This window comes from Amblyomma americanum, chromosome 6, assembly GCF_052857255.1.
Source record: "Amblyomma americanum isolate KBUSLIRL-KWMA chromosome 6, ASM5285725v1, whole genome shotgun sequence".
Taxonomy (NCBI): domain Eukaryota; kingdom Metazoa; phylum Arthropoda; class Arachnida; order Ixodida; family Ixodidae; genus Amblyomma; species Amblyomma americanum.
Window position 1 is genome coordinate 52,993,593 of NC_135502.1, and position 16,060 is coordinate 53,009,652.

A 16,060-nucleotide genomic window follows, 5' to 3' on the forward strand; every position below is an offset into this window, starting at 1 on the left:
TTTCCCACCGGCGACATGCGTGTCTCCACGAGTGCACCGATACGCGCGTAAGTAAGCGTAGCACTAAAGGCATTCGCTGCGTTTGTTGTCCATGTCGCGAACTTGGAGAGCCCCGGCCAGGACTCCGAGAAACCAGTCACGCGCCTGTGTACACGTGAAGAGGATGCTGCGAAACGGTCGTCTCGAAGCGTTATTTAGTGCTTTGATTTCGGTATATCATGGCTTTCTCGGCAAGAGGAGAAGGGCGGTGTTATACGGAAGATGGCGCCAGGCGATCCTGAGCGAAGTTCCCTCAAGCTGCTATAGCGCGCGAAAACGGTTAGTAATCGGGCGATATCTCAGCTGTTGTGGCGTTTATCCAGCGCACGGGACGACATTCAGTTGAGAACTAACTTCGCATGAGCATACGGCTTGTACAGTCGACGCCTGCTTAGCTTAGTATAATAAGGGAGTAATTTACTCATCGGCATCCACCCGAGCGCAGCCATACGGCAGCTGTACGGCTGCATTCTAGCCCCGCCATTTGCTAGCCGTCCCGCGGTTAGCGCAGTTGGTAAAGCGACTGGCCCGATGAAGTGGTCGTCCCGGGTTCGAACCCCGGACCAGGACTAATTTCTCTTTAACTACGAAGTTTCTGTTGAAGCTGTATACCTCTCCTTTGTAGCCGTGTGGCAGCGCTTGGGTGGGCGTCCTCGCCCACGGAGATAGAAGGCCCCACCATATGCTAGCCGTCCCGCGGTTACCACTGTTGGTAGGGGTGACTGTTGCGGTGAAGCGGTGGTCCCGGGTTTGAACCCTGGACCAGGACGAATTTTTCTTGCGATTTCTGCGGATGCTGTTAGCTTTCCTTTCTTTTCTGCATGCCAGTGAGTAATTACTGCCTTATTATACATCTACCCCCCTTGGGGGATTCCCTTATACATTTACACAGAACTGCTTAGTTTACGTGGCCGTCGCAAGCTGTAATTTTGTTTTCTACTTGTTTTGTTGTTTCCTCAAGGGGGATGTGGTTTAAAGCGTACTTGAGGTGGGAAGTGTGCGCACCTTAGGCATGCGGCCCCGTCGTGAACATTTGAGCCGCGCTTTAAGCACGTGAGCGTTATTCAAGGCATGTGCACTTTAAGCACACGAGCGGAATTTACACGATAAGGGGCGGTTTCTTTCACGAGAGGTGTAGGAAGCGCAGATGCTGCGCGTGCGCTCCGAAAGCCCGAAGTCCGCTAGCGCCTCCGGGCATGCCTGCGACCGTGGCCATACGTCGCTGCAGTATTTGCGCGATCTCTTCCGGCGAACGCGCCGTTTTCGCAACGGCGTTCGCTGCTTCATTTGTCGCTCGCGGAATGTGCGCGCGCGAGGCAACACAGCTGCGAGCACAGCTACACTGGGGCAAAAAACAAAAAACTGAAAAGCAGGCGCATGCTTTCGCATTCACGTATATGTGTACAGGTTAGATTGCAAATTAGTTCGTTCCCTGCTCGTTACTTTTGCGGATGATTGGGTAAAGTTGGCGTTGCGCGCCTGCCGCCGCAGTCGGGCGACAGCCGCGTGCTTTGCAGTTGGTGGCGCCCCCTCGTGCACTGCAGGTGCAACAGTGCTGTCGCGCGCCTACATTCCCCCTTTGCAGGCCGCCGCTGGAGCTGGCGCCCGTCGGAAAGGCGGCGTTTCGAGGATATTTTTTTTCTCCCCCGTCTTGCGGGGGTACGAGCTTTCGTTATAGAGGCTAGAACTTTCGTCGCGTCGTTCGGGGTAGGATGGGCGTCTGCGCATGCGCGCGCCGACATGCGGTAATTATCGGCGTATTTGCGGAGGCAACGGTCAGTCCTGTTGCGCACGTCGGTATTTACTTATTTTTTTTTTTTACAATTCAAAGCTCCGGTGGCTACTGAACTCGGGAGAGAATATGGGGCCACTGTAATTTGTTACAAGAGGATAGACACCGAATTTTGTTTGCGTGTTTTCTTGTTTGTAATGATGCGTAAGACGTTACTATACATTGGCCATAACGTGGTATTCTCCCGCGATGAATAAATAATTTATAGTTGGACCTCTTATGTCATGCCGTCTTGGTTTCGTTTTCGGCAGTCAAACGATGAATGTGACCTCGAATACAGGTCACGTGAGGGATGAAAAACCTGCAGTATATAATCAACGCTTCTTCGTTCGTTGTGATTCTGGCTCTCGAGGCAGGCTGGATTCAGCGTCGTTGTAAATTAAAACGACGAAGCAGTGGTTATGTCGTTTTATTTTTTGTCATGCCTCACGTTACCTATGCTCCTTTGACGTCATATGCATCGTTCGACTGTTGAGACCGAAACCGGAGCAGGCGAGGGAAGAAATTTAATTAGATATTGTTTAGCAGTCATAGGTGAATATCCCGTTGTGATCCATGCATATTGATGCGTTACGCAGCATTACAAAGAAAACACGTGACCAAAAAATTGGTGTCTGTAATCCTTTAATGGTTGCGCATTGGCAACAATTTTTTTTTACTCTGCTGTAAGCTTGCGCTTTACGTACAAGAAATCATAACGCAGTGCATGATTACTTCATCATTACTTAACATCTAGAAAGGAGAGGAAACGGGTGTAACTGTTCCCCCCCCCCCCCCTTTTTTTTTTTGCTGCAGAGCTAGAACTGCCTGTTGTCTGTGCTTGGCTGTATCTGTGTGTTGAGAGAGAGAGAGAAAGGAAAACGAAGAAAGCCTAAGCACTGCTGTTTTTTACATACCCCCCCTCCCACACACACACACACACACACACACGCGCGCGCGATGAGGCGGATGTGACGCACATCTAGAACCGTCGAGCAGTCTGCCGCGCCGACTTGCTGCTTGTCCGCGCCAGGCGCTGCGCTAAACAAACGCACCCCCCCCCCCCTCCTCCCTCCTTTGCGTTGCTTCTTCCTGCTTTGTGCTTCGCTGCGATGTTGCCGTGTTAGCGCTGCATGCGGCGTGCCTGTGCACACACAGCTTCGATTTTGCGCCTCTGCGCCGTGTACGCGTGTTCTCTGCACGCGGCCAACGCTGCCGCACTGTGTGCTGTTGCTATCCGCGCGACAGCCGGCGTTTCGAGATCATTGTGTCAGCCTTGATGGCGTGACATTTCGACCCAGTACACTATAGCGTAGTGGCCGGCGGCTGCTGTCTTTTCGTGGAATTATTGTCCTGAGGAAAAAAAAAAAAGAACTGAGTTCCGAGGTAAAGAGCGCGGCGGAACGTGTGATCGCGGCGCTCGATTCTCGAGAAACGTTTGCGTCCACTGACGCGCGGCGCTTCGTTAGGCTTAACTGAAATCCCGCGCATGCGCTGACAGTTACTCGGAGCGTTATTGACCGTGCTAGGTGCAAATCGATGGTGTTGCCGCATTGGCTTGGCGTTAGACTTAAAGGGTGGGTGTGTGTGTGGAAGCCTGTGACACGTAGTTAGCTAGAAGCGGTGTTTCAGTTAAAGGTTCGCTAAAGTCAATTTCTAAGTTCGTCTTTTCTTCGCGGGAAATCGATCTGCACACTCCGAGCATTTTCTTTTGCCAGTGAGTTGCTCCTGCTACTGGTTTGCGGTACTGTGCGCCGCCTGGCGTACGTCGGTCCTTTTCGCAGAAGTTTTGGTTTGCTCGGTGTTGTCGACTCTCAGCAGAAAAAAAAAAATGCGCTGCGAGTTTGCGCACTTTCTACAAATCTTCATGGGAAGCAGCCGCACCCTTAAGTGTTCACCATTTCTCTCAGTTTTACATTCTCGCGTTTATCCGGGGTCTTACTCGAGAGTCTGCTGCTGCATCACGCCGTAGGATGTACCGCGTGTGTGTGGTTGTTTCTCGCGCTGTGCTGCCCCCGCCTGGCGTTTTTTCTTCTTTTTTATTTATTTTTCGTACTCCCTACGGCACCGTACATGTCGCCGCTGCGGGAAGTGTTTTAACTGCGTCCGTTCGGCCGAATCGTCCGGTTAGGACGACTTTGTCTTGTTCTCAGTGCCGTGTCTTGTTCCCTCTTTGAACTCCGTTTTTTTTTTTTTCCTTTAATCTGTTAAGCCCTCTCACTCGGTTAGCGCTGTTTTGCTGGGATCCAACGTTCCCTGTTGAGGCTTTCGTCTTTCAAGCGCTTCAATGACTCTTCTCCCTTTTACATGCATTTTGCCACTGCTGCATTTAGTCCCCCCCCCCCATTTTTTATTGTTTTATGTAGGTTGAGAAGCCGGATCGGAGAACGCGTTTCGCGCTTGATAGATGAACTCGCTCCTATCGAAAAGAGCTGCACGACGTCCCGCGAGAGAGAGAGGGCACGAAACGGGGCTGGTGGACAGGAGGCACACCGTGTGTTTCAACTCAGATGTTCTGCAGTAGAGCGCTTTTTTCGTCATAGCATTGTCAGTGGTGTAGCACATCAGAATACGGCCAAGACGTGATAACTAGAGTAGGCTGGTTAGCTAATAGTGAGTAGTTTACTTTTAAACTATTACTGTAAGTCTATTGAGAGGCGCGTAGGCCACCGTAAGTAATATCCATGCCAGCTTTTAGAATTTGGAAAATGCTGCGGCCCAACAAATTTTTGGCTGTTGCGAGGAGTTGCGGGCACTGTAGGGGTTTCTTTGCGCGCAAGCTTCTCGAAAGCGCGTCTGTTTTGGCGTAGTGTGGCCACAATCGTCGAACTTGAAAAGCCTATTTTTAAAAACTGGGGAACACCTAAGGTGAAACGCTCACAATATACCACAGTAGCTCGCGAGCGGTTGCAGGTCATCTGCAGGGAGCAATGTTGAGATATCGAGAAGGAGGAGGGAGCAAGCGGCACGTGCATCTCACCTCGGGCCTGCCTTCTGTTGTGATTACACAAACTTGCTTACCGGAAGGAGCTGGGTTGTGCTTTGAGTTTTGGACAGCGAGCTTGTGGAGTCGGGGAGTTGCTGTGTGCATGTTTTGGGGAGCTGTCTGGGCAATCTCAAGCAGAGCCATACAACCGGAAATGCTTCGGAATAATAATATTTTATTTTGTCACCGTCAATAGCAGTACAGGCGAGACAGGCCGGTCTAAGCCGTTAGATGGCTTGTAGGACAGTGCCTAAAAAAATACATTGTGACTGAAAAGCTAGAAAGCAAGAAAGGCTGGAACTGTCGTCAGCGTAGTTCTCCCCTTCTCCGCCTCCCCCAGTTTTGTGCAGCTGCAGCGTCTCTTGGCAACGCGGTACGTTGCCAGGCAACGCGTGGCCTGATGTTCGTCGTCGATGCTCGTCGCTACGAATCGCGTTTTCGTCGCCAGGCGCAGGAGCGGATATACAAGAGGGACAATTCCCCCCCCCCCCCTCCCCGTCGTCTCTCCCTTCCTCCTGCCTCCAAGTCAGAAATTTTACTCAAGAAAACTGCTGAGTGGCATTTTTTTTTTCGATGAAAAGCGCCAAGAAGTACTTAACTCAAACGCAGACCACCTCCTCCCCTCCTTCCAATCGCATTCTCCAGAAGTGACCCCTAGATTCGCCCCTGGCCACGCGTCTACCTTCTGACGGGCTTTCGCCGGGCTTCTTCGTTATCCTTGTTAAAGCAGGTCTTTTATTTTCCGCCGAATAGCGGCGGTTTTCGCGACCACTCGGCACGCGTTACTCTAGCTGTGACGTTCTTCTCCTCGATGAAGGGGAACATCCGTCACGCGGCAACGCTTAAAATAAAAATGTGGCCCACTCTTCTTGGTAGGGGTGTCCGAGCGCAGTCAGCGGCTACCGATTCAGCGGAGCCAACCGTGCGTGGGAGATGGTTTCTAGCGGGCCCGCGCGCGCGCGGACAGAAGTGAGTGGCGCAAGGGCGGCCCAAGGGCGACCGCGAAACACGGATGACCTTGCTCTCTTCCTCTCACTTTTTTCTCTTGCCTCTCACTCTCGCCCCGCTCTCTCTCTCTCTTTCTCTCTCTCTCTCTCGGGCGCCTCGCTCCCGCCCGCGAGCCGCGCTTCTCATCACTGTGGCTGCTTTCGCAATCGGCCGATGCGAGTCGACGTTTTTTTCCTGGGGGTTTTCTGTGTGTTCTCTCGCGCGCCCTCTCGTGTGCATGCGCGCGCGTGCGTGTGTGTGTCGAGTCTCATGTCACCTAATGTCCCCCCCCTCTCTTGGTCGCCTTTATCCTCCCACCCCCTTAACGTTCCCGAGTTTATTCTTCCTTCAACCCCTGGTAATTCAGTTGTTCCTGGTGTTTTTACGGGTCGCAACGCTTCCTCGCTCCGTCTCTGCACTCAGCTGCTGCCTCTTTTTGCTGTGTGCCGGCGCAGTGGCGACGATCGCCTTTGTAGCTGTAGTAGTAGTAGTTGTAGTGGTGGTGGTCGTGGTTGTAGTCTAGATTGTAGTCGTGTTTACACGCCTTGAGGCACTCGATTTTCCGGCCGTTGCCAGTCCTCTAATGGGCCTGTGCTCCGCTTGGGCGTTTTTTGTGCCCGAATCGGTCCTTTTCTTTCTTATTGTTTTCTCACTTTCAACCCTGACCAGTTTTTTTTAATGGTTAGAATTAGTTTCGAGCGGGGGACATTGCGATCTTTATCGTTCGTACCGTTGGTGTGAAACCTGCTTATTGATTCATTCCTCACGCACACTGTTTTCTTATTCCCTTTTTTTTTCTGGCGCATCGGCTTCAGCGCAGAGGCTCGCGACAATAAAATTCGTTTTTTTTTTTCTCTGGCTCCGCGGATCTAGCCGGTTGTTGCCAGACGCTCTAACTCGCTAGGCGGAGAGGAGCGGTGGGACAAATTGCGGGTATTTTTGTGCCAGGAGAAAGAAAAATGTAGAGAGAGGCGCGATATGGGCAACTCGTCCGTTTAAATGCGCGCCATCGCCTCGTGAATTCCACGCTTCCTTTCCCGGTCTTCTTTCTTTTTCTTTCGGTTTTCCTCTAGCTCGCGGCCTGCATCGAAGGCGTACCGGCAGTCATCGCGACGGGTATTCTTATCGCAACCTGGTGGAGTATACGCTTCGTCGTATATACTCCGAAGGACTCTCGATGTATCTCAAATGTAGTTCGAGGCTCCTTGAATCGGCGTCTGTCGTTTTGTAGTCGTTGCGAGCATGAAATCAGTGTTTGTACTTCCTTGCTCACATCGAACTATGTAATCAAGTACCGACTGCGTTAATATGTGTTAATAACGCGGGAAGGCGCCTGTAGTCTCAGTCTGCGAGAGTAGTACAAAGAATAGGGGAAGCACTATCTGGAACTCGATTGCTGATCGCACTGGAACCCCCACTTTTTGAGGCGCCCTGAGGGATTCCGAGTGCCTGTATATCAGGTGTCTCTCGGTTAAGGCTGAATCCAATGGATTGCCGTTAAAGGACGTTAAATATGCTGATTTCGCGTACAAAAAGAAAAACGCTTTGTAGAAAGCAAACGGCCTAAAACTCAAATGGCTAAACGACTTCGCTATGCGCTGTTAATTAGTGCAGGTGATGGCCGCTTCGACACGAGCAAGTTAACTGCTCCTCGTCAATTGTTTCCGACGGTTGATACAGGAACGGGTTAAAAAGAAACATTTTGCGTTTTGGAGCGGCTTTAATGTAGGGGGGGGGGGGGGGTAGAAAAAAAAGGCAAAAGCTGCTGCAGTGGTGTCACGGCTCGTGGGCGCAATTTCGCTACGTCACTGTTTAAACTGCTCGGGTGGGAGGTACGGGAATTACAGGCGGGATTCCCCTTTACTTGGCATTCCTGTAGGGAGAGGTAGTGGAACGCAGAAACGTCGTCCATGCCTTTGGAATAAAGTTGCTGGAAATCCCCGCATAAGTGCTGTTGGTATCTTGCAAGACTTGTTGGTACCAGGCTTTTTGGTATGTTGGTGTTGGTATCAGACTTGATGCTGCGAGTCTTGTTTGTAGTAGGTAACGTTTTGTGGCGAAGATGTACTACCGTATTCGAATTACGCGTAATTTTCCGTCAAGCCAGAAGGTTCAGGCGTGTGTTAGTCATCTGATTACGTCAAGAAATCGTGGAACGATTGAAAACAAACTGGCTGGTATACTCTTGTTTAATAACTCGGCGCAGTCTTATTACCGTTAGCTTTGCTTGCTTGTTTCGAATACCAAGTCGTCCTGTTCGTTTCGGGGTTGCCGTGGTCTCGGCACTCGAGAGTAGAATAGTTGCGCTGTAGGTTGGGCGGTTCGTAGTGACCCGAAGTTATTCCGCAGCGTCGGTCCTCCTAAGTTTGTCAACACGAGATTCGCTAATTTTCTGCATTTCTTTAGCGCAGGTCGGGCGGCATTGGGAGCGTTGAAGCGGCTATTATAGTCGGCGCTCCTTCAAATCTGAACGCTAAACATTTCTCATGCGGTCGCATATAGTGTTGCTTTTATTCCCTCTCCTCTCATCACAGTCGCTATTTTGTTTTGGTTATTTGTTTTTTTTTATCATGCGGACAAAGTGCCGGAGGTCGTCCTCGCTGACCATTTCATTTTTTTTTGTCTCTCTGTCTTAGCACCATGCGTTCCTTCCAGGGCGTGCAACAATGCCAGCACGTTCTTTCCTGTAATTTCAGTAGTAAGCTTGACTTTATATAACCACATCTGTTTTGGTTATCGAGTGCGAAGCAGTACGTTCGCGTTGTCTTCGGAGCAAAATGAAAAAAGTAAGATAGATGAGTGGTTGTATTGTTTATGGGTGCAGTACAAGGCGAGCCATGTTGTTTCCAACGGCGCTTTCACGAGCCACTGCATACAGTATAGAGAGCTAGCTACAGCGTGACCTTTATGCGCGCGCATTTGGCTGCAAAGGTCGAGCAGCAAAGCGCGCTACTTCACCGCGCATTGTCTGTGCGGTCGTGGAGCCCTTAATTTCAAGCTGCAGGGTCGTTGACAGGCGTTCCTTTTGTTTTTTTTTTGTTTTGAAACGTGAAAACTCTTAGTTATACTCTCTTGCGCGTTCGTGCGCGTGACATCTTCGAGCAGTGTCAACGTATCACTCAGTGTGTTACTGCGGCTGCCTGCTCGTTTGATGATGATGATGATGATGATATTTTATCTCCACGAGCAACGCCATCTCGCGAAATTCACACTCATCGCAAGATTCATTGGCTTGCAACGCTTCTGAATTGTCGCTGTTCCGTTATGTACTGCGCCGTCCTGTAAACGCCCTTGCAAACTTGTTGGTTATATGTGGCATTTACACACTATTTTCTTCGACGGTCAAACTGAGCAAGTTGCTATAAGCGGTAAAAAGGCCAACTTCGGCACCGTGGAAGAATGACTGGTCTCTGTTAAGTCAGGTTAGATGGTTTGACGTATGCCACATGCGTGGCAGCCGCTAACCTGATTTGGTATACCGCGCAGGTTAGTTGCTACGCATGCATGCTTTAGCAGCGCGGGCCTTGATCGCAGCTTGCCCTTTGCAAGCCGGCATGGATATGCGTCAGTTGGGCGACTTGACAGATGTGTCAGTCTCAGTCTTGCTGAGCACACTCGTCACCTTCGAAACGTGGCGCTCGTTAGGAGCCATCGCAAAGTTAGCGCGCGTAAAAATGAAATCAAGAGCTATTGAACGCAATTTTAAGATTGAGAAGAACAGAAAAAAAAGGCAGATTACCGGGTACATTATGGATAAAAAGGAAACGCCCCGATCAGGTTTCTTGCCTTCATCAGGAGGAGGGGGGCGGGGAAATGACTGCTATGCAGAACTCCCCCCCCCCCCCCCCCCCCCTCCGCATTTCCTCCCACATTCTGCGTCGATTCGCTTTTTTGCTTCGCGGTTTCTAGCGCGTTCTCGTCTCTCGTCGTCTTTGCATATGTTGGCTGATGGCCTCACTCGCACAGTTAGCGCAGGCGGCTCATGTATGAGGGACGTTTTCCGGTCACTGTATATAGTTCGCGTTCTTCTCTCGTTTGAGAGGGTGGCAGGTGACGTAGCTAGTGCATCCCGTTGTATTAGTTTGCGAGGCTGATGCTGGCCTTACATACCCTGTCATGCCAAACTGCAACGGGCTGTGGCAAGAATGAGGGTTCTCTATGGCTGACTGGGGACCCGGACACTTTAGCCGCAGTGGAAAGGAGAATACTTCGAAGGAACTTTACTATCTACTCTGAACAGCCGGGTGCATTTGAATGGACGCAAGGGCGAACAAGTGAGCAACGTTGGCGTACAACCGAAAGCAGAACAATCTAACTTATAGATAGGAGGGGGTTATCACGGAGCTCGCGTGCTCGAATAGAGGCTTTGTCTCTCGAATAACCAGGTCGAACTGGACACCGCTCCGTGGCCGACTCTGCTTCACGGGCAACTGCAAGCCGTCCTCGTTCGCATCCGTCTTTCCGCGTGGCTTCTTTCGCTATTATCTCTTCGTCCCCCAGCAGGCCTCTGTCGTTTCGCACTGGCCGCTGCGGAGAGGTAGGCACGAGAAAATAATCTGAACGGGGCAGTGATGAAAAGATAAAAAAAAAAGCGAGCGGGGGAACAGCTGGCTGCCTGCTGGGTTGTTGCTGCTCTCTTCGTGTTCGCGGTGTTCCTTCTCGTTGGGCCTGGGCCGTGACTGGGGTGGCGATGCGCAGGCGTCGGTGGTATAACGGCAGCGGCGCCAGCGAAACGCTGCGCTATTTTTATGGCGGCGACCTTGCCCCGCTGCGAAGCGCAACGCCAGCAGTGCAGCGGCCACTGCAGCAGCAGCGCGGCCGGGAGTGCCTCCTCGTCTTCCCCCCCCCCCCTCCCCCCTTCTTTCTTCATCTTCAAGGCAGTGCAGTGTCGGCAGAGGCGCCTGGCCTGCTGGGTGCGACGTATACTGCACAGCAAGACTCGCTGTTGCTTTGCTTCTTGCAATGGCGGCCGTGACCGTTCGCTCATGCACCGCGGGGTCCCTTGAATGGCCCTGAGCGATTGGGCTGGTTTATCCACTCTTGGAGGGAGTGTCTCGTCGAAGGAGTCTTGCCTCGCGAGTGTAGCGGCACTCTTCGTGGTTGCTATGTAGATATGGTAGAAGTCGGACTTTGGGCCAGTGGGATCGCAGCATTATGCTCATTTTTTTTTTTCTTGGAAATAGGAATTTGATTGCTTTCTCGGGTGAACGTATACTTAGTTTTAAAGAGGCTTTGATGTCGACAGCGCGGAATTCGTTTGCTTGTTTATGCAGTGGACGTTTCTTAAGGTAATTTAATGAAACTTGCTTTTCGGGCTAGTCTGTGTGAGTCGTTGAAACACTCGTTAGCGCAGAGCAAAAGACAGACATGACCGGACGGAACAGGCGCTACTTTTAATACTTCCTGCTCGGCTAGTTGACGCTAATCGCTTTAAGATGCACGGTGCCGCAGATGAAAACACAAAGAGGTCTCAATGAAAGAGCGCATGTCCCGTGAACTCTTCTTTGTCCCTTGTATTGCGCTAACGTGCTTCTTGCCGTTGACTGATGATCACATCTGCGGGTACGTGTCGGTGCACGGCCGACAACATGGGCCTGCTGTCTGCGGCTCGGCAGCATGACTTTCTTTGCATGTCATCCGGTCCACGCGCGGCTTCGGACTCACGCACACTAGGGCCAGGGTTAAGCTCAGTGTCTTCGAAAAATAAATAAATAAATACACGGAAACCTAACTGGATAACCTTTTGATTCTCCCTGCGGTCAGTGTGAAGTATTACAGGTTGGTGCCCGTCAGTGCAGCCGCCAGTAGGCCAGAGGACTTGGGTAGAGCTTATGGCTCAGGTGTAGCTGGTGCATCTTACAGATAAGGTGCGGCTGCCAGCGTACGGCACAGGTGCACCGAAGGCAGCTTACATGTCAGGCACCACTGGTGCAGGTTAGGGCTCCGGTGTGCCTGAGCAACAGTTGTACTGGCTGCACGTTGGGTATTTTCGGTGGCGACACGCCGCGGCGCCGACGCTATGTTTTTCCTGGGGACATTTTCCTCTTAGAAGCTTTCGCTTTAGGAAAAAAAAATTGCGAGGGCAATTGCTAAGGTAGTGGGCGACGTATGGGTCGTTAGGAGCCTGCCAGTGCACTCTCGCCCTAGACAGCCGCCTCTAGTCGTCACCGTAGGTGCTCGTCGTTGCCGTGTACGGAGCCCGCATCGGTTCAGCGGAAAGTTCCTGACCGTCAGGCGGCTCTCGCTCGCCGCGTCCCACCGCGGCGGTGTAACGTACACCTACGCCCACGCTGCTCGCGTTGCGCTATGCGCGGTTGCGTGCGAACGCGGAAACACGACTTTCTGGCGTAGCTGACACGGACGGGGACCATTGACGTCACTCGGATGACGTGCTTGGCAGCTTTCGTCGATCGATTTCTACAGCCAAGGACCCCCCCCCCCCTCCCCCCGGGCTTCCTGGAGCCAAGAAAAGCCGGCTTTGCGCGGGGGCGGCCAGCCGCCTGGCCCCGCTGCTGCTGTCGTCGCCACCTGTACACTTTAGGGCTCGCTGGACGGGCCTCGGCGGCCGAGTAGATTACGCGGCAAATAATGGCTACGCTGAGTAGGAGGAGAAGTTGCAGGGACCTTCACGTCATGCGACACACAGGCTTCACCGTCAGATCTCCGTTCCAGGGAAATCGGAAGATGCGACAGGAGGAAGTGTTCTCCCAGGGTTCAGTAGCGAGCTTAAATTTCACCGTTGGGTCACACGAGTGGTGATGATGGTAGGTACCGTTACCTTGTTGTGCGATGTCATTTGATGCGGACGACAAGCACGGTATGTCGGAGGGGCGTCGCTGTAAAACGTAAATGTGGCATGCGCGAAGGAAAGGCGCCGTAACTGCCTCCTCACTCACGGTGGACACCTGAACCGCGCCTTGAGGGACTAGGGGCGGCGGGCAAGGAGAGAAAGAGTCTCTGCAGCGCAGGGCTCTGGATTCATATCGGCCTGCTGGAGTTTAACGTGCACTGATATATTGGAAGTGGAACGACGGGAATATATACCTGCGTGATCGCGCTTTCCAGGCGGGTCTTGGACTCGTGGCGCTCCTACACGTGGTGGGAGGCGCTGGGGAACGGGACATGGGGCACCTGCGAGCTGGAATGTCGTATCCTGTATCCTTTTCGGACATGCAGCCTCATCTGGATAACAGTAAAGAGCACTGACGTCATCATAGGGGTACATTGCGTACACGGCCGCATAGTTAGGAGGCGAGTTATTCCTGTTTACCCTGGTGAAGCTTGCAAAAAGGAAGGTCGGGAAATAAAAGAAAGGAACATAGAAAGTAGCCTCGGTAGAGTACATGTGTTTCTGTGGGCATCCTGTTGGAATGCACTTGTGCGGTATTAGTACCCGACGTTTCTCGCTTGTATCTGCAGTTCTTTTTTTTTTCTCCTCCTGAAATTCTTTCTGGTCGTTTTTCCGGCGGGTAAATTCTTTTTCGCTCACTCTCTCTCCGATGTCGCGCCAGCTGAGCGTGTTCCGGCCTCGTGTCGTCGTAATGCACGCATTCCTCTCACGTCTCTCCTTCCTGTTTGTCTCGTCGCTCTGCCCTGCAGGAGATCTGCGTGCGTGAGCGTGTACGCGCCTGCAGCTGCCTGGTCTCGCTTCTTCTTTTGTTTTGTTTTCTTTCTCACCTCGCGTTTCCTTCTCCAGTTGTGTATGGTTTATCTCACCCTGCTGCGTCCCGGAGCCAAGTTCTTGCATGTGCGCCGGTTTCTCTCTCTCTCTCTGCCTTTTCTCACTCTCTGCATCACCCCCACCCCCGTTCGTTCCTTACGGCGCGGTTCAAGTGTCCAATGAAAATGCGAAACTTGCAGCTCCTTTTATTTCCTCATAAAACGCGCGCGCGCGCGTGTGTGTGTGTGTGTGTGTGTGTGTGTGTGTGTGTGTGTGTGTGTGTGTGTGTGTGTGTGTGTGTGTGTGTGTGTGTGTGTGTGTGTGTGTGTGTGTGAGAGAGAGAGAGAGAGAGAGAGAGAGAGAGAGAGAGAGAGAGAGAAAAAGAGAGAACAGACACAGGCTAGGAGAACAGGCTAGGCGAAGAGACAACAGACGATTTTATTTGGGATCGGATCGGTACCCATCCGATTTGCTTACGCGCAAAAAAATTGCTGCAGTCTCTGTATTTCTTTTAGCCTTCTTTGTTCTGCCTTGTACTGGTTCATTGTACAGAGCTTAAGCCCTCAAATTAAGAAGGTAAGACTTTTTTTTGCCGCTATATGTCTGGCGCGTCACCAGAAATTGAGACCGGGAATGCGCCGGGACAGCCAGACAGGCACGTGTGGCTATGTTCCCATATCGAGCTTGCCCTCCGACTTTCGCATGGCGCCAGGTTTGCTGTAAACGCTTTCTACTCTTATTCTTTTGTGTTATTTTGTTGGTTCCTTTTTTTTTTTCCTCTTTACGTTTTCCTGCCCTTGGAGGCTCGCCGCGTCGTATTTCACTCGCCCGCCGTAGAAGAACCGCGCTGCGACTGCCTTGTGTCTGCCGGAACAAAAACGTGCGCTTCTTCGCGCCTCAAGGAAGCATATAGAACGGGAAAGACCGAGATAGAATGAAAAGAAAGAAGAAAAAAAATCAGGCTCCGTGCTTGCTGCTTCTGGTGATCACGTGTCGAGAAAGAAGAAGAAGAGCGAAAGCAGGCTGGCGAAACATGGAACTCGTCCAACGAGGAACTGTTGGGTTTCTGGCGCACAGACAGCCCGCGCTCTGCACCCGCTGCTCCTTCCCCCTCCGCCAGCCCCCTCTTTCTCTAGGCCGTTCCCTTTAAGATGCAAAACACTGGGACGTTTTATTTTTTTCTTTCTCCACCGCTACCGATATCCGGTTGGCTCCTTCCCACCGCTGGACGGTACGGTATGGCTTTGGAAACAATTTGAGCCGTTCTCGGAGGCCCTAGCGAGGAGTGCGAGGCTTCTGGCCTCTGCTCGGGTTTTTTCCCAGGTTGCCGTCGTCCCCCTGCCACCGTGCATGCGTGTTCTGGCAGCGTCAGGGCGCCCTATATATATATATATAACAAAGGCGCGCGCCGAGCCGTCACGTGCAAGGGTTACGGCATGTTCTTGCTTCGCGTCCTGCTGGGCCGAAAAAAAAAAAAAAAACGAGAAATAGCGAGTGATACGGGCGTCGAAGCATCAGTATCCCGTTTTCGCCGCTAGCTGTGTGGGTTTCTCCACCTAGCGCGTTCGCTTGCATGCTGGGCGTCAGTTAACACTGCGAATATAGCTTCACTCGCATAATCGCTCTGATGGAACGCTAATCACCGACTGAGGCCTTTTTTTCTTTCGGGGAGGGGGGGTTAGTCACAGCATCGCGTCGGTAAAGCGGGCGCAGCGAAATCTGCCGGCTTGGCCTTGTCGAGGATTGTTCACACTTCGTAGCATATGAATAGAAATTCGTTGTGTAGTGAACTTAATAATCTATTTGGGATCTAGAGTCAACACAAATAATGAACTGGTAGTTTCTAGGCTGGTCGGGTCTTCGTCTCCCTATCAAGCAGTCATAGCTCATATTGCATATTTACGGAAGAACCTAATTAAAGCGATAAGAACAAAAAAAATTCATTTCGCCTCGAAATACAAATTTTGGACTCGTTTAAGCGGTGGTTTCTTCCCAGGAATTGTGCAGGATATTGGGTATCATCTCGGGGCTGGAGAAGTATGCAAACCTTATTTTGTGGGGGGGAAAAAAAGAGGAGGAAGACCGCACATTTCACCTTGACGCCATTGCATCGCGACCCGATTTTTAAATACCCGACATATATAGGTTTGGAGGCGTGGGTGTTAGCGTTGCCGAGTCGTGTCGGCAATCGCCTCGCCCTATAGCTTCCCCGTTCCTTTGTCGGAGCACGAAGGGTGTGTTCTTGGCAGTCTCCGAAGAGCGCTTTCAGAGACGTTTCCGCGCTGGCGGTTTCGCCACGCAGTCTCCACCTCGTGCAACATGGTGGTGAAGCACGTCCGTCAGTCTGGCCCAACCCCGAAATGCTGAAATGTACCTTGGCTGGCGACTTGCTCTGTTCTCAAGACAGCTTCGTCGTGTGTCATAAATCTTACGCGACTTGAAAGGAGACTTGCGCCGTGACTTGACCGAAGGCGGCCAAGTTTCAAGTCGCTGACTTCGTGTCTCGTCATGCGGAGGAGGGAGTACGTGGGGCCATGCCTGCGACGATTTCACCCGGCACTCTCACAGCAGGCGCAGGCGGCATAGAATCGTGGTGTAAAACATGTCTTGACCGAGC

General features: G+C 51.8%; 1 protein-coding gene across 1 annotated transcript in view; it reads left to right on the forward strand.

The window, feature by feature from the left end:
- The window catches only part of Polr2H (DNA-directed RNA polymerases I, II, and III subunit Rpb8), a gene marked incomplete in the record, with an annotated part of 87,254 nt that overhangs the window by 36,228 nt on the left and 34,966 nt on the right, over positions 1-16,060 (forward strand).